Raw genomic sequence first — 17,991 nt, 5'->3', positions numbered from 1 at the left:
CAAAAGTGAGTATCAAACCTCTCATCTTTAATAGCACATTGATTAAATTAAGGTTGTTTGTTTTGATTGTGAAATAATGGTTAACTTACTTCATGAAACATACAATCTCCAATCTTCTTTCACTTTTAAAAATTATAGATAATAATAAAATGATATAGAAAAATAATGTATAGGCCTATTAGCTCAGTTGGTTAGAGCGTCGTGCTAATAACGCGAAGGTCGCAGGTTTGAGACCTGCATAGGCCAAAATGAAATAAGTTGGTTTCTTTATTTTTTATCTCTAACAATGGGGCATGGGTTGCTTTTGTTTTTCTTTAACAATGATGTCTATTAACTTAGTTGGTTAGTGTGTCGTGTTAATAATGAGTTAGTTGTTTTCTTTATTTTTTCCCCTAACAATGGGGCATGGGTTGCTTTTGTTTTTCTTTAACAATGATGTCTATTAACTGAGTTGGTTAGTGTGTCGTGTTAATAATGCGAATGTCTCAAGTTTGTGACCTGCATAGGCTAAGAGGAAATGAGTTAATTGTTTTCTTTCTTTTTTTTCTCTCGCGTTACTTTTTTTTTCTCTAACAACGTGGCATAGGTTACTTGTTTTTTTTTCTCTAACAATGGGGTATGGGTTACATGTTTTTTTCTCTAACAGTAGGGCCTATTAGCTCAGTGGGGTCTATTAGCTCAGTTGGATAGAGCGTCGTGCTAATAACGTGAAGGTCGCAGGTTTGAAGCGTGCATAACCAAGAGGAAATAAGTTACTTGTATATTTTATTTTTTTCTATAACAATGGGGCATGTGTTACATGTTTATTTCTTTAACAATGGGGCCTGCATAGGCCTATTAGCTCAGTTGGTTAGAGCGTCGTGCTAATAACGCGAAGGTCGCAAGTTCGAGACCTGCATAGGCCAAAATGAAATAAGTTACTTGTTCTCTTTATTTTTTTCTCTAACAATGGGGCATATGTTGCTTTTGTTTTTCTTTAACAATGATGTCTATTAACTCAGTTGGTTAGAGCGTCGTGTTAATAATGCGAAGGTCTCAAGTTTGTGACTTGCATAGGCCAAGAGGAAATGAGTTAATTGTTTTCTTTCTTTTTTCTCTAACAATGGGGCATGAGTTACTTGTTTTTTTTTTCTTTTTTTCTCTAACAATGGGGCATGGGTTACTTATTTTCTTTTTTTCTCTAACAATAGGGCATGGGTTACTTGTTTTTTTTTTTCTTTTTTTTCTCTAACAATGGGTCATGGGCTACTTATTTTCTTTTTTTCTCTAACAATAGGGCATGAGTTACTTGTTTTTTCTCTAACAGTAAGGATTATTAGCTTAGTGGGGTCTATTAGCTAAGTTAGTTAGAGCGTCGTGCTAATAACTCGAAGGTCGCAGGTCCGAAACCTGCATAGGCCAAAATGAAATAAGTTACTTGTTTTCTTTATTTTTTTCTCCAACAATGGGGCATATGTTGCTTTTGTTTTTCTTTAACAATGATGTCTATTAACTCAGTTGGTTAGAGCGTCGTGTTAATAATGCGAAGGTCTCAAGTTTGTGACTTGCATAGGCCAAGAGGAAATGAGTTAATTGTTTTCTTTCTTTTCTTCTCTAACAATGGGGCATGGGTTACTTGTTTTTTTTTTCTTTTTTTTCCCTAACAATCGGGCATGGGTTACTTATTTTCTTTTTTCTCTAACAATAGGGCATGGATTACTTGTTTTTTTCTCTAACAGTAAGGCCTATTAGCTTTGTGGGGTCTATTAGCTAAGTTAGTTAGAGCGTCGTGCTAATAATGCGAAGGTCGCAGGTTCAAGACCTGCATAGGCCAAAATCAATTAAGTTACTTGTTTTCTTTATTTTTTTCTCTAACAATGGGGTATATGTTGCTTTTGTTTTTCTTTAACAATGATGTCTATTAACTCAGTTGGTTAGAGCGTCATGTTAATAATGCGAAGGTCTCAAGTTTGTGACTTACATAGGCCAAGAGGAAATGAGTTAATTGTTTTCTTTCTTTTTTTCTCTAACAATGGGGCATGGGTTACTTGTTTTTTTTTTCTCTAACAATGTGGCATGGGTTACTTGTTTTTTTCTTTTTTTTCTCTAACAATGGGGCATGAGTTACTTATTTTCTTTTTTTCTCTAACAATAGGGCAAGGGTTACTTGTTTTTTTCTCTAACACTAAGGCCTATTAGCTTAGTGGGGTCTATTAGCTAAGTTAGTTAGAGCCTCGTGCTAATAATGCAAATGTAGTAGGTTTGAAACGTGCATAGGCCAAGAGGAAATGAGTTACTTGTAAAAAAAAAAAATCTTTAATAATGCGGCATGTGTTACTTGATTTTTCTTTAACAGTGGGGCCTGTATAGGCCTATTAGCTCAGCTGGTTAGAGCGTCGTGCTAATAACGCAAAGGTCGGTTCGAGACCTGCATAGGCCAAAATGAAATAAGTTATTTATTTTCTTTATTTTTTCTCTAACAATGGGGCATAGGTTGCTTTTGTTTTTCTTAAACAATGATGTCTATTAACTCAGTTGGTTAGAGCATCGTATTAATAATGCAAGAAAATGAGTAAATTATTTTCTTTCTTTTTTTTCTCTAACAATGGGGCATGGGTTACTTGTTTTTTTCTCTTAGAATGGGGCATGAGTTACTTGTTTTTTCTCTAACAGTAGGGTCTATTAGCTTAGTGGGTCTATTAGTTAAGTTGGTTAGAGCGTCGTGCTAATAACGAAAATGTAGTAGGTTTGAAGCGTGCATAGGCCAAGAGGAAATGAGTTATTTGTATATTTTTTGTTCTCTAACAATGGGGCATGTGTTACATGTTTTTTTCTTTAACAGTGGGGCATATTATCTCAGTTGGTTAGAGCGTCGTGCTAATAACGCGAATGTCGGTAAAAAAGTTACTTGTTAGTTTTCTTTTTTTTTTCTAATAATTGGGCATGAGTTACTTGAATTTTTCCTCAAATAATGAGGCCTATTAGCTCAGTTGGTTAGAGCGTCGTGTTAATAGCGCGAAGATTGTAGGTTAGAGACCTGCATAGGCTAAGAAGAAATGAGTTAATTGTTTTCTTTTTTTTCTCTAACAATGGGGCATGTGTTACTTGTTTTTTTTACTTGTTTTTTTTACTTTAACAATGCAGCATGGGTTACTTGTTTTTTCTCTAACAATGATGCCTATTAGCTCAGTTGGTTAGAGCGTCGTGCCAAGAGAAAATGAGTTAATTGTTTTCTCTTTTTTCTCTAGCAATGGGGCATGGTTACTTGTTTTTTTCTTTTTTTCTCTAACAATGGGTCATGAGTTACTTGTTTTATTTTTTCTAACAGTGGGGTCTATTAGCTCAGTGAGGCCTATTAACTTAGTTGGTTACAGCGTCGTGCTAATAACGTGAATATCGCATGCTTAAAACGTGCATAGGCTAAGAGGAAATGAGTTACTTGTTTTTTTCTCTAACAATGGGACATGTGTTACTTTTTTTTTCTCTAACAATGGGGAATGGGTTAATTTTTTTTAATAGTGGGGCTTATTAGCTCACTTGGTTAGAGCATCATGCTAATAACTTGAAGGTCGTAGGTTTAAGACATGCATAGGCCAAGCGGAAAAGAGTTACTTGTTTTCTTTCTTTTTTTTCTTTAACAATGTGGCATGGGTTACTTAATTTCTTTCTTTTTTCTCTAACAATGGAGAATGGGTTACTTGTTTTTTTCTCTAACAGTGGGGCCTATTAGCTCGGTTGGTTAAAGCATTGTGCTAATAACACGAAGGTTACAAGTTTGAGACATGCATAGGCCAAGCAGAAAAGAGTTACTTGTTTCTTTCTTTTATTCTCTAACAATGGAGCATGGGTTACTTGTTTTCTTTATTTTTTTCTCTAACAATGGGGCATGGGTTATTTTTTTTCTTTCTTTTTTCTCTAACAATGGGGAATTGGTTACTTTTTTTTCTCCAACAACGGAGTTTATTAGCTCAGTTGGTTAGAGCGTCGTGCTAATAAAGCGGAAAAGAGTTACTTGTTTTTTTCTAACAATGGGGCTTGGGTTACTTGTTTTGTTTTCACTAACATTGGGGCCTACTAGCTCAGTTGGTTAGAGCGTCCTGCTAATAACGCGATGGTCGCAGGTTTGAGACCTGCATAGGCTAGGTGGAAAAGAGTTGCTTGTTTTTTTCTAACAATGGGGCATGAGTTTACTTGTTTTTTCTCTAACAGTGGAGATTATTATCTCTTTTGGTTAAAGCGTCGTGCTAATAATGCGAATGTCGTAGGTTTGAAACATGCATAGGCAAAGAGGAAATATGTTACTTTTCTTTCTTTCTTTTTTTTCACTAACAATGTGGCCTATTAGCTCAAGTGGTTAGAGTGTCCTGCTAATAACGCGAAGGTAGCAAGTGTTACCAGTTTTTTTTTCTTTTTTCTCTAACAATGGGGCATGAGTTACTTGTTTTATTTATTTTTTCTCTAACAATGGGTCATGGGTTACTTTTTTCTATAATAATGAGATAATTGGTTAGAGCATCGTGTTAATAATGCGAAGGTCACAGGCTTGAAACCTGCATAGGCCAAGAGAAATATGTTATTTGTTTTCTTTATTTTTTTCCGCTAACATCGAGGTCTATTAGTTTAGTTGGTTAGAATGTCCTATTGATAACGCGAAGGTATTAGGTTTGAGACAAACAATAAGGCCTATTAGCTTAGTTGGTTATACCGTCGTGTTAATAACCTGAAGATCTCAGGTTTGAGTCATTCATAAGCCTAGCGGAAATGAGTTACATGTTTTTTTCTTTTTTTTTTCTCTCTAACAATGGGGTATGTATTACTTATTTTCTTTCTTTTTTCCTCTAACAATGGGACATGGGATACTTGTTTTTTTTTTCTAACAATGGGGCATGGGTTACTTGTTTTTTTTTTCAATGGGGCCTATTATCTCAATTAGTTAGAGCATCATGCTAATAATGCGAAGGTTGCATTTTTGAAATCTATATATTCTAAGATGAAATATGTTACTTGTTTTTATTTTTTTGCTAAGATCAAAGCCTATTAGCTTATTTGGTTAAGGTGTCATACTAATATCACGGATGTAGTAGGTTTGAGACCTATATAACAATTGGAAATGAGTTACTTGTTTTCTTTTTTTTCTCTAACAACGGGACTTATTAGCTTAGTTGGTTAGAGCGTCGTGTTAATAATATGAAGGTTGCAGGTTTGAGACTTGCATAGGCCAAGAGGAAAATGTGTTACCTGATTTTTTTCTCTAACAATGGGGCATGCGTTACTTGTTTTCTTTTATTTTTTTTAACAATGTGTCCTATTAGCTCAGTTTGTTAGAGCGTTGCGCTAATAACGCGATAATCGCAGGTTTAAGACCTGCATAGGCCAGATGGAAAATAGTTACTTGTTTTTTTTCTAACAATGGGGCATGGGTTTACTTGTTTTATCTCTAATAGTGGGGCCTATTAGCTCTGTTGGTTAAAGCGTCGTGCTAATAATGCGAATGTCGTAGGTTTGAAACATGCATAGGAAAAAAGGAAATATGTTACTTTTTTCTTTCTTTTTTTCACTAACAATGTGGCCTACTAGCTCAATTGGTTAGAGTGTCCTACTAATAACGCAAAGGTAGCAAGTGTTACCAATTTTTTTTTCTTTTTTCTCTAACAATGGGGCATGAGTTACTTGTTTTATTTATTTTTTTCTCTAACAATGGGTCATGAGTTACTTTTTTTCTATAACAATGAGCTAATTGGTTAGAGCATCGTGTTAATAACGCGAAGATCACAGGCTTGAAACCTGCATAGGCCTAGAGAAATATGTTATTGTTTTCTTTATTTTTTCCCACTAACATCGAGGCCTATTAGCTTAGTTGGTTAGAGTGTTCTACTGATAACGCAAGTGTTACCAATTTTTTTTTCTTTTTTCTCTAACAATGGGGCATGAGTTACTTGTTTTATTTATTTTTTTCTCTAACAATGGGTCATGAGTTACTTTTTTTCTATAACAATGAGCTAATTGGTTAGAGCATCGTGTTAATAACGCGAAGATCACAGGCTTGAAACCTGCATAGGCCTAGAGAAATATGTTATTGTTTTCTTTATTTTTTCCCACTAACATCGAGGCCTATTAGCTTAGTTGGTTAGAGTGTTCTACTGATAACGCAAAGATATTAAGTTCGAGACTAACAATGAGGTCTATTAGCTCGGTTGATTATATCGTCGTGTTAATAACCTAAAGATCTCATGTTTGAGTCATTCATAAGCCTAGCATAAATGAGTTACATGTTTTTTCTTTTTTTCTCTCTCTAACAATGGGGTATATGTTACTTATTTTCTTTTTTTTCTCTAACAATGGGACATGTGATACTTGTTTTTTTTTTCTTTTTTTTTTCTTCTAACAATGGGGCATGGGTTACTTGTTTTTTTTTTATATAACAATGGGGCCTATTAGCTCAATTAGTTAGAGCATCATGCTAATAACGCGAAGGTCGCATGTTTGAAACCTGTATAGTCCAAGATGAAATATGTTACTTGTTTTTATTTTTTTGCTAAGATCAAAGTCTATTAGCTTATTTGGTTAAAGTGTCATACTAACATCGCAGATGTAGTAGGTTTGAGACCTATTTAACAATTGGAAATGAGTTACTTGTTTTCTTTCTTTTTTTCTTTAACAACGAGGCTTATTAGCTCAGTTGGTTAGAGCGTCGTGTTAATAATGTGAAAGTTGCAAGTTTGAGACTTGCATAGGCCAAGAGGAAATGTGTTACCTGGTTTTTTTTCTCTAACAATGGGGCATGAGTTACTTGTTTTCTTTTATTTTTCTTTAACAATGTGTCCTATTAGCTCAGTTTGTTATAGTATTGCGCTAATAACGCGAAAGTCGCAGGTTTGAGACTTGCATAGGCCAGATGGATAATAGTTACTTGTTTTTTTTCTAACAATGGGGCATGGGCTTACTTGTTTTTTCTCTAATAGTGGGGCTTATTAGCTCTGTTGGTTAAAACGTCGTGCTAATAATGCGAATGTCGTAGGCTTGAAACATGCATAGGAAAAAAAGGAAATATGTTACTTTTATTTCTTCTTTTTTTCACTAACAATGTGGCCTATTAGCTCAATTGGTTAGAGTGTCCTGCTAATAACGCGAAGGTAGCAAGTGTTACCAATTTTTTTTCTTTTTTCTCTAACAATGGGGCATGAGTTACTTGTTTTATTTATTTTTTTCTCTAACAATGAGTCATGGGTTACTTTTTTTTATAACAATGAGCTAATTGGTTAGAGCATCGTGTTAATAACCCGAAGGTCACAGGCTTGAAACCTGCATAGGCCAAGAGAAATATGTTATTGTTTTCTTTATTTTTTCCCGCTAACATCGAGGCCTATTATCTTAGTTGGTTAGAGTGTTCTACTGATAACGCGAATGTATTAAGTTCGAGACTAACAGTGAGGTCTATTAGCTCGGTTGGTTATATCGTCGTGTTAATAACCTGAAGATCTCATGTTTGAGTCATTCATAATCCTAGCATAAATGAGTTACATGTTTTTTCTTTTTTTCTCTCTCTAACAATGGGTATATATTACTTATTTTCTTTCTTTTTTCTCTAACAATGGGACATGGGATACTTGTTTTTTTTCTTTTTTTTTCTAACAATGGGGCATGGATCACTTGTTTTTTTATAACAATGGGGCCTATTAGCTCAATTAGTTAGAGCATCATGCTAATAACGCGAAGGTCGCATGTTTGAAACCTGTATATATAGTCCAAGATGAAATATGTTACTTGTTTTTATTTTTTTCCTAAGATCAAAGCCTATTAGCTTATTTGGTTAAAGTGTCATACTAATATCGCAGATGTAGTAGGTTTGAGACCTATTTAACAATTGGAAATGAGTTACTTGTTTTCTTTCTTTTTTTCTTTAACAACGAGGCTTATTAGCTCAGTTGGTTAGAGCGTCGTGTTAATAATGTGAAAGTTGCAAGTTTGAGACTTGCATAGGCCAAGAGGAAATGTGTTACCTGGTTTTTTTTCTCTAACAATGGGGCATGAGTTACTTGTTTTCTTTTCTTTTTCTTAAACAATGTGTCCTATTAGCTCAGTTTGTTATAGTATTGCGCTAATAACGCGAAAGTCGCAGGTTTGAGACTTGCATAGGCCAGATGGATAATAGTTACTTGTTTTTTTTTTCTAACAATGGGGCACGGGCTTACTTGTTTTTTCTCTAATAGTGGGGCTTATTAGCTCTGTTGGTTATATCGTCGTGCTAATAATGCGAATGTCGTAGGTTTGAGTCATTCATAATCCTAGCATAAATGAGTTACATGTTTTTTCTTTTTTCTCTCCTAACAATGGGTATATGTTACTTATTTTCTTTCTTTTTTCTCTAACAATGGGACATGGGATACTTGTTTTTTTTATTTTTTTTTCTAACAATGGGGCATGGATCACTTGTTTTTTTATAACAATGGGGCCTATTAGCTCAATTAGTTAGAGCATCATGCTAATAACGCGAAGGTCGCATGTTTGAAACCTGTATATATAGTCCAAGATGAAATATGTTACTTGTTTTTATTTTTTTCCTAAGATCAAAGCCTATTAGCTTATTTGGTTAAAGTGTCATACTAATATCGCAGATGTAGTAGGTTTGAGACCTATTTAACAATTGGAAATGAGTTACTTGTTTTCTTTCTTTTTTTCTTTAACAACGAGGCTTATTAGCTCAGTTGGTTAGAGCGTCGTGTTAATAATGTGAAAGTTGCAAGTTTGAGACTTGCATAGGCCAAGAGGAAATGTGTTACCTGGTTTTTTTTCTCTAACAATGGGGCATGAGTTACTTGTTTTCTTTTCTTTTTCTTTAACAATGTGTCCTATTAGCTCAGTTTGTTATAGTATTGCGCTAATAACGCGAAAGTCGCAGGTTTGAGACTTGCATAGGCCAGATGGATAATAGTTACTTGTTTTTTTTTCTAACAATGGGGCATGGGCTTACTTGTTTTTTCTCTAATAGTGGGGCTTATTAGCTCTGTTGGTTAAAGCGTCGTGCTAATAATGCGAATGTCGTAGGTTTGAAACATGCATAGGAAAAAAAGGAAATATGTTACTTTTATTTCTTCTTTTTTTCACTAACAATGTGGCCTATTAGCTCAATTGGTTAGAGTGTCCTGCTAATAACGCGAAGGTAGCAAGTGTTACCAGTTTTTTTTTCTTTTTTCTCTAACAATGGGGCATGAGTTACTTGTTTTATTTATTTTTTTCTCTAACAATTGGTCATGGGTTACTTTTTTTCTATAACAATGAGCTAATTGGTTAGAGCATCGTGTTAATAACGTGAATGTCACAGCTTGAAACCTGCATAGGCCAAGAGAAATATGTTATTTGTTTTCTTTATTTTTTTTCCCGCTAACATCGAGGCCTATTAGCTTAGTTGGTTAGAGTGTCCTACTGATAACGCGAAGGTATTAAGTTCGAGACTAACAATGAGGTCTATTAGCTCAGTTGGTTATACCGTCGTGTTAATAACCAGAAGATCTCAGGTTTGAGTCCTACATAGGCCTAGAGGAAATAAGTTACTTGTTTTTTCTTTCTTTTTCTCTAACAATGGGGTATGTTTTACTTATTTTTTTTCTCTAACAATGGGACATGGGATACTTGTTTTTTTATTCTTTTTTTCTCTAACAATGGGGCATGGGTTACTTGTTTTTTTTTCTAACAATGGGGCATATTAGCTCAATTATTTAGAGCGTCATGTTAATAACGTGAAGGTCGCATGTTTAAAACCTGTATAGTCCAAAATGAAATATGTTACATGTTTTTTTTATTTTTTTTTGCTAAGATCAGGACTTATTAGCTTATTTGGTTAAAGTGTCATACTAATATCGCGGATGTAGTAGGTTTGAGACCTAATTAACAATTTGAAATGAGTTACTTGTTTTCTTTCTTTTATTCTCTAACAATGGGGCTTATTAGCTCAGTCGGTTAGAGCATCTTGTTAATAATGTGAAGGTTGCAGGTTTGAGACTTGCATAGGCCAATAGGAAATGGGTTACCTGTTTTTTTTCTATAACAATGGGGCATGAGTTATTTATTTTCTTTCTTTTTGTCTAACAATGGAGCATGCGTTATTTGTTTTCTTTCCTATTTTATTTCTCTTTAACATGAAGGTCACACTGGGCTTAAAGAAATTGCAAATACAAGGAATATAGTGTGTTTCTTGAGCCTAAAGAGTATTGTCATATTGTGTTTTTGAGCTCATCCTCTTAGTTGTGTGTGATATTTTTCTGTAGTATAATATTTATGTTTTAGAGGTTCAAAAACTTCATTGTGTTAACAAGTCAATTGTATGTTATTGTATATGTTACATATATTTGAGCATTCTTCTAGAATAATATAATGTGGGAAGAATGTCAATTTTATTTACAAAGTCGCAAAATTTTATTTTGCATTAAAGTTGTCAAAAATAAATAAGATAACGAAAATCATCTAACGGGGTTAGAATTTTATCCACGTGAAATCCACGTATTTATTTTATATAATTTTTAAAGTTTTTTTTTTATTTCAAACGAACCTAACTTAGTAAATAAATGATTAAAATTATACCTTGTCTTTTTTTTTATAGACCTAACACACCTCCATTCTTAACTTCACCAGTAGTCGTCGTCGACCTTATCACCCGCAATTGTTGTCGCCGCCCTCTTCACCAGTAGTCGTTGTCTCTGCCCTCTTCACCAGCAATCGTCGTCGCCGCCCTCTTCACCCTCTTCACCAGTAGTCGTCGTCATAACGATTCTCTTGACCGCAAAAATAGTTGCATCATCACGACCTTTGCCGCAACCCTAATATGGATGGACGTGAAGAAATGTTGGTTTTATCATACCTAGTTACATAAACCTGAATCTTAGGCAAGCAATTTTTGTTCAGGGTCGTTCTCTTAATTCTTGTTGTTTACTGTCAAGATTCGAATTCTTTCTTAAACTTTTACAGTTCTTCCTTTTGGGGATGTTCTGAATGGTAGTTGCGATGATTAATAATAACATGATGAATGTCTTTTTTAGACTTGATGTTATTTTAAGGGATTTCATGCTCTTGTTGAAAGAGAGACTGGAAAGAAGATCAAGTGCATTCGTAGTGATAATGGTGGTGAGTATTGTGGTCTATATGATGCATACTGCAAACAATATGGGATCAAACACCAGAAGACACCTCCAAAGACTCCTGAATTGAATGGCCTTGCAGAAAGGATGAACATGACAATTGTTGAGAGGATTAGGTGCTTGCTTTCAGAAACAAAGTTGTCCCCAACATTTTAAGGTGAAGCATTGCACACGGTGGTACATGTTATTAATTTGAGTCATACAGTCGCTTTGAACGATGAAGTCCAAATAAGGTATGGATAAATAAACATGTTTCTTATGATCACCTACGAGTATTTGGATGCAGGTGCTTTGTTCACATTCCAAAGGATGAAAGATCAAAGTTGGATGTGAAAATCCGTGAGTGCATCTTCTTGGGTTATGGCCAAGATGAGTTCGACTACAGAATGTATGATCCAGTTGCAAAGAAGTTTGTCAGAAGTCGTGACGTTATCTTCTTTGAAGTTGAGACTACTGAGAAAAGTGATCAGGCTAAAGACGATGAGTTGAAGGGAAAATGTGAGTCGATAAATTTAGATAAAGTTCATTTATCTGATTCACTTATTTCAACAGAAAATCGGGTGCAAGAGGATGATGTTGAGGGTGAACATGACATTCACATGGAGAATGATAGTAGCGAGCAAGGTGAATTACCTACAATTCCACTTAGACGATCTGTGAGAGATCGACAGCCTTCAACGAGATATTTTCCTTATGAATATACGTTGTTGACGGATGGGGGGAGCCAAAGTCATATGAAGAGGCTAAAGATAGTAAAGAATGGGTTGATGCTATGAAAGATGAGATGAAATCCTTACATGACAATCATACATTTGAGTTGGTAGAATTACCAAAAGGAAAGAAAAGCTTTGAAAAATAGGTGGGTGTATAGACTGAAGCAAGATGAGCTTACTTCAGCTCCACGACGCAAAGCTCGTTTGGTTGTCAAAGGGTTTAGTCAAAGAAAGAGTATTGATTTTGATGAAAATTTTTCTCCTTTTGTTAAAATGACTTCAATAAGAGTTGTCTTGAGTTTGGCAGCTAGTCTTGATTTGGAAGTTGAACAAATGGACGTGAAGACGACTTTTCTTCACGGTGAATTAGAAGAAGAGATTTACATGAATCAACCTGATGGATTTAAGGTCAAAGTTAAAGAGAATTATGTTTGCAGATTGAAGAAAAGCTTGTATGGCTTGAAACAAGCTCCTCGACAATGGTACAAGAAGTTTGAGTTGTTCATGAAGGAACACGACTATAAGAAGACTACTTCCGATCATTGGGTGTTTGTGCAAAAAATCTCTCCTAATGACTTTGTTATTCTCTTACTTTATGTTGATGACATGCTTATTGTTGGTCAAAGTGTTGTGAGAATTAATAGGTTGAAACAAGACTTAGGGGAGTCCTTTGCGATGAAGGATCTTGGACCAGCGAACCAGATTCTTGGAATTAGAATCAGTCGTGATAGAAAGACAAAGAAATTATGGTTGTCTCAAGAACAATATATTGAAAAAGTGTTGTAGAGATTCAATATGGAGAAGGCCAATAGTGTTTACACACCTCTTGCAGCACATTTTAAATTGAGTTCGGAACTTTATCCTTCTAACGATGATGAGAAAGAAGATATGAAGAATATTCCTTATGGTTCTGCTGTTGGAAGTCTTATGTATGCCATGGTTAGCACAAGATCAGATATTGCTCATGTCGTTGGCACTGTGAGTAGGTTCCTTTCCAATCCAGGAAAAGAACATTGGGAAGCTGTCAAATGGATATTGAGATATCTTCGAGGTACATCAAGTTTGAGACTTTGCCTTGGGAATGAGAGTTTGGATTTAGTTGGTTATACCGACTCTGATATGGCAGGTGATGTTGATTCGAGAAAATCTACTTCCGGTTATTTGATTAATTTTGCAGAGGGAGTTGTTGCCTAGCAATCCAGACTTCAAAAATGTGTTGCGTTGTCAACCGCTGAAGCTGAACTTATTGCAGCAATTGAAGCTTGTAAAGAATTAATTTGAGTTAAGAAATTATTATCTAAACTTGGTTTTGTGCAGGATAAATATGTGCTTTATTGTGATAGTCAAAGTGTGATTTACCTTGCTAAAAACTCAACATTTCACTCTAGATCGAAGCAAATTGATGTGAGGTATCATTGGATACGTGATGTTCTAGATGAAAAGTTGTTGGTTTTAGAGAAAGTGCATATAGATGATAATGGCGCTGATATGCTGACCAAAGCACTACCAAAAGGCAAGTTCGAGTTTTGTTGTTCAACTGCGGGTTTGACAACAACTCTTCCATAGTTGTGATGGGGGAGTTTGTTGAGTTATTTATATTGGACTCCCAACTATGAAATAAAAATCCCAGTACGTTTAAGAAGTCCAGAAGCTAGAAGTCTAGAAGTTTAGAAACCCAGAAGCCTAAAAGTCCAGAAGCTCAAGAGTCCTTTTGTATTAAATAGAGGCAGGGTTGTCTTATTGGAAAAAGACTTTTGAGTTGTTCATGTTCTACTATAAAAAGTTGGGGAAGTGGCTTATCAAAACATATCTGAAAGTCGTCTAGCATACACTTGTAGAGAGATAGTGAGATCTCTTCTTTGTTTAACTCTTATCTTCATTTGTTTCGTGTTTAATATTTGATTATAGTGAAGCTTCTTTTGAACAAAAGTCCCGTGTTTTTTACTCCTTAATTTGAGGAGGTTTTCCACGTTAAATTCTTGGTGTTCTTGTTTCATTTATATTTTCTTTTATGTTTGTTGTTTCTCGCTCCTAAAGATCCAATCAAGTAAGGAATAGTTTATTATCACAAGTTTGGTGATTATTCCGCTTTATTCCCAACACAATGTACAAAATCATTCCCCTTATTCAAAAGTTAATTAAATATAATGAAAATGAACATTTTGTTAATGTATATGATGTTTTTAAATGTGATTTTATCTAAATCAACGTTAGAAATATGACACAAATGTATAATCATGCACTTCTCATTCATGTTGCGATAAAAAATGTAAATGGAAGAACTAAGGCTGTCCAAGAATTCTAATGACTTGACAATGCTCAATTCGAGCCCATGAGATTATAAGAGGGACCATCTGAATGATGGCCGAGAAGAATGATATGAAACACGTTTTTGTTTTCAAATAAGTAAATAACAGATAAAAAGAGAGCTTTTATGATATTTTCATATATTCTCCTTATGAATCTTAATAGGTGAAATCATAATTGATGTCAAACTTCATCTCTTTTTTTTCCTTTTTCTTTTTTTTTGAATAAAGAAGAGCTAGTATGACACCTCCACAGTTATGACTCCCGCTTAAACTCAAAATCATCTCTACAATTTGACTATTCATCATTTCAATTACTATCAACATATTTAGGAGCGTAAACATATCTAATTAAGATATATTCTAATAAAAAAAGACAAAAGTCTATTTGAATTTTAATATTTAACCATGAGTTATAGTTTAATATTATGCACATCAATTATATATATATATTTAGGAATGTAATTAAAAACTTTTTTAATCGAATTATTCAAACATAATTCATTTTTTTTATACTTGCATGAGTTTGATTACCCACAAATTCATTAGATTATATATCTTAATTGAATGGTAACAAAATTTCAAACCTCAATATAATGGGCCCATTTGGAAATTGGTATATTCAACATCACGTGCTAAAGATGGGCTCGTGAAGTGCTCAAATTTGAAAAGCTACTAATTATATGCACGGGAGACTAAGGCCCGTTTAATTCAAAACATTCATTTTCATGATCATTAATTACCAAAATGCAACTCAAACAAAAATGTCTTAACTAAAATTGTTTAATTTAGTTTGAATTGAATTATTGGGTTGAGTTCGAGTAAACGTTATTTGCTCACAACAAGAAACATTTTGAATTTCCCTCCTTCGTTTGACATCAAAATCCAACCATTCTCATTAGTATTTTCGAGTTTTAAAATAGATGGGTAGCTCATACTTTTTTAGAATAATTTTTTAAAAATTAAACCGACTCTCCATAGTTATGAACTTTCGTTTCTGACTTTCATTCAAAATGTTTCTGGTGGAAATCGAAATCGTGACCTTTTATTTTCTTAAATCAACTATTTTTATTAAGTTAATTTTATTAGGGTTATTTTAGAATAAACTAAATTCATATTTCAAAATAAACATTCCTATTTTATTTTTATTTTTATTTTTGGCGAATTAAAAAAATTGAAGCTCCTTGTGTTAGAATAAACTAGATTCATCTTTCAAAATAAACATGTATTCCTATTTTTCTTTGGCCGGTTAACAAGTAAGAGCTTCTTAATGAGGCCAATTTGAATTTGGAACATTTTTTTTTCAAATTTCATAATATAGGGCAGCTTATTATTTTAAAGTTATACAAAATGAAGTTTGTCTTAATGTTTTTAAACGGCGTTATTTTATTATTTACGTAACATTTATCAATCAATAAAATATTCATGTTATTAATTTTATTATCGAATTTAAGTGAACGGAGGATTTTAACGATTGATTCATTAAAATTTGGTAGTCAAAATTCTTAATTCACTGAAATTTAATAATTAAATTAGTAATATAAATATTTTATTTATTTATAAATGTCACGTATATAATAAGTTAACCGCGTTTGAAATCATAAAGTCAAAATATCATTTTGTATAACTTTAACAATAACTTTAATTAAAAGAATTAATTAAGTTAACCCAATTTTAAGGGTCGGTCATCTCCAACAACAAACAATAAATAATTGGGAGAGAAAATTTGGGATAGAGAATTTTAGAGGTAATAACATGGCACAATCTGAATCAGAAAAAATAACAAATTTTCTCTCTCCTCTCCCTTTATACTTTTTTCATTAGTGATGTTGGTGACACGTCATTCTTCTCTATTCTCTCTCAAATTCTCTCCTTAATTGAACAATATCCAAATTAATTTCATAATCATTATTGTTATTATTTTTAATATTAATGATTGTATTAATTATTTTATTATAATGTGATCATTTTTAATAATATACATATATATATTTTCATGAAAAAAAAAATCAAGTTCACGGAATCTTTTTTATAGACGAAAAAATAATTCTTTTATCTATATAATTTTGTTTGACAAAATTAATTTTGTAATATAAAAAGTTTAATAAATTAAATATTTATTTTTATTTCTAATATTTTTATTTTAATATAATAAAAATAAAATATAAGTATATCTTAGTGACATTATAAATATAAGTTAAAATTATACGGGTGAAATTGTGTCTTTTATAAACTATTATTTTGTGACTATGATTATCATAATCATATGACTTTTGAAATTTGTTAAAAAAAATGAAAATAATTTTTATTTTTATTAGGTACAAATGATGCAATTTAATTAGATAATTTTTTTGAGTAAAAGTTAGACTAAGAAAGTAATTTTTTTCATAAATTTGTAGATAATGATGTCTAAAAAAATATATTACTTAGCAAATATTTATCAACACCAATCTTTTAAATAATAACATTATTTTATAGGATTAGTAAAATAAATTATATTTACTTTTGTTTTTATTTGAATTTTTAATTTTAACTCCATCCGTGTGTTTTTAAGTGTTGGAGGCCAAAATGAGATGAAGACTACAAATACAATTATTTCCATTCTAATTAGGTTGTCTGAAATTATTATTTATTTATTTTTAAGTTTTGGATAAATTTGTATTTGATTTATTTTTTTTAGAATTAATATTTTAAGATTTATTAACAATTTTATCCTTAGATAGATGAAATAAAACATATTAAATAAAATATATTTTAGTATTTTATTAAATAAAATGAGTGATAAATAAAATGATGGACCCGATTCCATTCAAAATGCTTATGGCGAACTCGGAACATTTGGAATTGACTCTTTTCATAAGTCACTCCATAGGTTGAGAAAGTTTTCTTTTCATAGGCCTTGTTCTCTTTGAGTTTTTTAAAAAACTCATCCAAAATCAATTTTCACATCCATCACTTCTCAACAATCACATCACTCATTTCATTAACCATAATACTAAAATACTCTCTATTTTAAATTATTATTTTTTATTTTATTCACATATATCAATACCCTTTAAGTCTTTTTACTAAAAATAATCACCATCTTCTCAAAATCATCACCAATCATTACTTTTTTCCCTCTCTAGGTTTTTTCAAAAATCCCAATCCGAACAAGACTATAATTTAATTAATTTAGAATTTAGTTCATAAGACACCGTTTTTAAATTAATTACTTATTATCAAATACTACTAAAGGAGAGGACTAGGAGTGACATATTATTCTTGTTTGAAATAGAGTATAAGTTATAATTAATAATATTTCACTCATCTAATTTGTGTTTTTTTTTTTATAAAAATAACATAATATTTCGTTTTAAAATAGAATAGAACTAAAAATACAAATAATAAACGAATTCACCAAAATAAAATTTAAATATATTTGTTTAACACCTTAAAATAGTTTGATAGTCTTTCTTTTGTTAAAACTTATTATAAGTGACTATTTTTCGAATATAGTAAATATATTTAATGTTAATATATTACAAATATTAAAAAAAATCGTATACTTATTAAACAAATTTAATTAACAATTTTAATAAAATTTAAATAAAGTGAATAATAATAACGGAGTATTTGAAAGAGTTCATATAAATAAAAGTTAAATATATATGATTAATTAAAATGATAAATAATAAAATAAATAATTATATATATAAAAAATCAAACAAGCTACATAAGGCCAAGAATAATATAATTACACATAAAATGACTGTTTTAATATAAGAATCTTATATTTTACATCACTTCGTCTATTAATTAAAATACTAAAATATATTTATTTTATTATTATATTTTAATACACTTTAATTTTTTTAATAT

General features: G+C 32.1%; 5 non-coding genes across 5 annotated transcripts; all 5 read left to right on the top strand.

Annotated features, from left to right (window-relative positions):
- The first annotated feature begins 172 nt into the window (after positions 1-172).
- Positions 173-246, top strand: TRNAI-AAU. Its single transcript has one exon. It is a non-coding gene; the product is annotated as a tRNA-Ile (tRNA).
- Positions 247-831: 585 nt separating this feature from the next.
- Positions 832-905, top strand: TRNAI-AAU. The gene has a single exon. It is a non-coding gene; the product is annotated as a tRNA-Ile (tRNA).
- An 834-nt stretch (positions 906-1,739) lies between these two features.
- Positions 1,740-1,813, top strand: TRNAI-AAU. Its single transcript has one exon. It is a non-coding gene; the product is annotated as a tRNA-Ile (tRNA).
- A 1,141-nt stretch (positions 1,814-2,954) lies between these two features.
- TRNAI-AAU lies at positions 2,955-3,028 on the top strand. Its single transcript has one exon. It is a non-coding gene; the product is annotated as a tRNA-Ile (tRNA).
- Positions 3,029-4,047: 1,019 nt separating this feature from the next.
- On the top strand, positions 4,048-4,121 carry TRNAI-AAU. Its single transcript has one exon. It is a non-coding gene; the product is annotated as a tRNA-Ile (tRNA).
- Positions 4,122-17,991: the final 13,870 nt, after the last annotated feature.

This window comes from Impatiens glandulifera, chromosome 1, assembly GCF_907164915.1.
Source record: "Impatiens glandulifera chromosome 1, dImpGla2.1, whole genome shotgun sequence".
Lineage (NCBI taxonomy): Eukaryota > Viridiplantae > Streptophyta > Magnoliopsida > Ericales > Balsaminaceae > Impatiens > Impatiens glandulifera.
The sequence above is the reverse complement of the archived record's forward strand: the minus strand, read 5'-3'. Positions and strand labels throughout refer to the sequence as shown.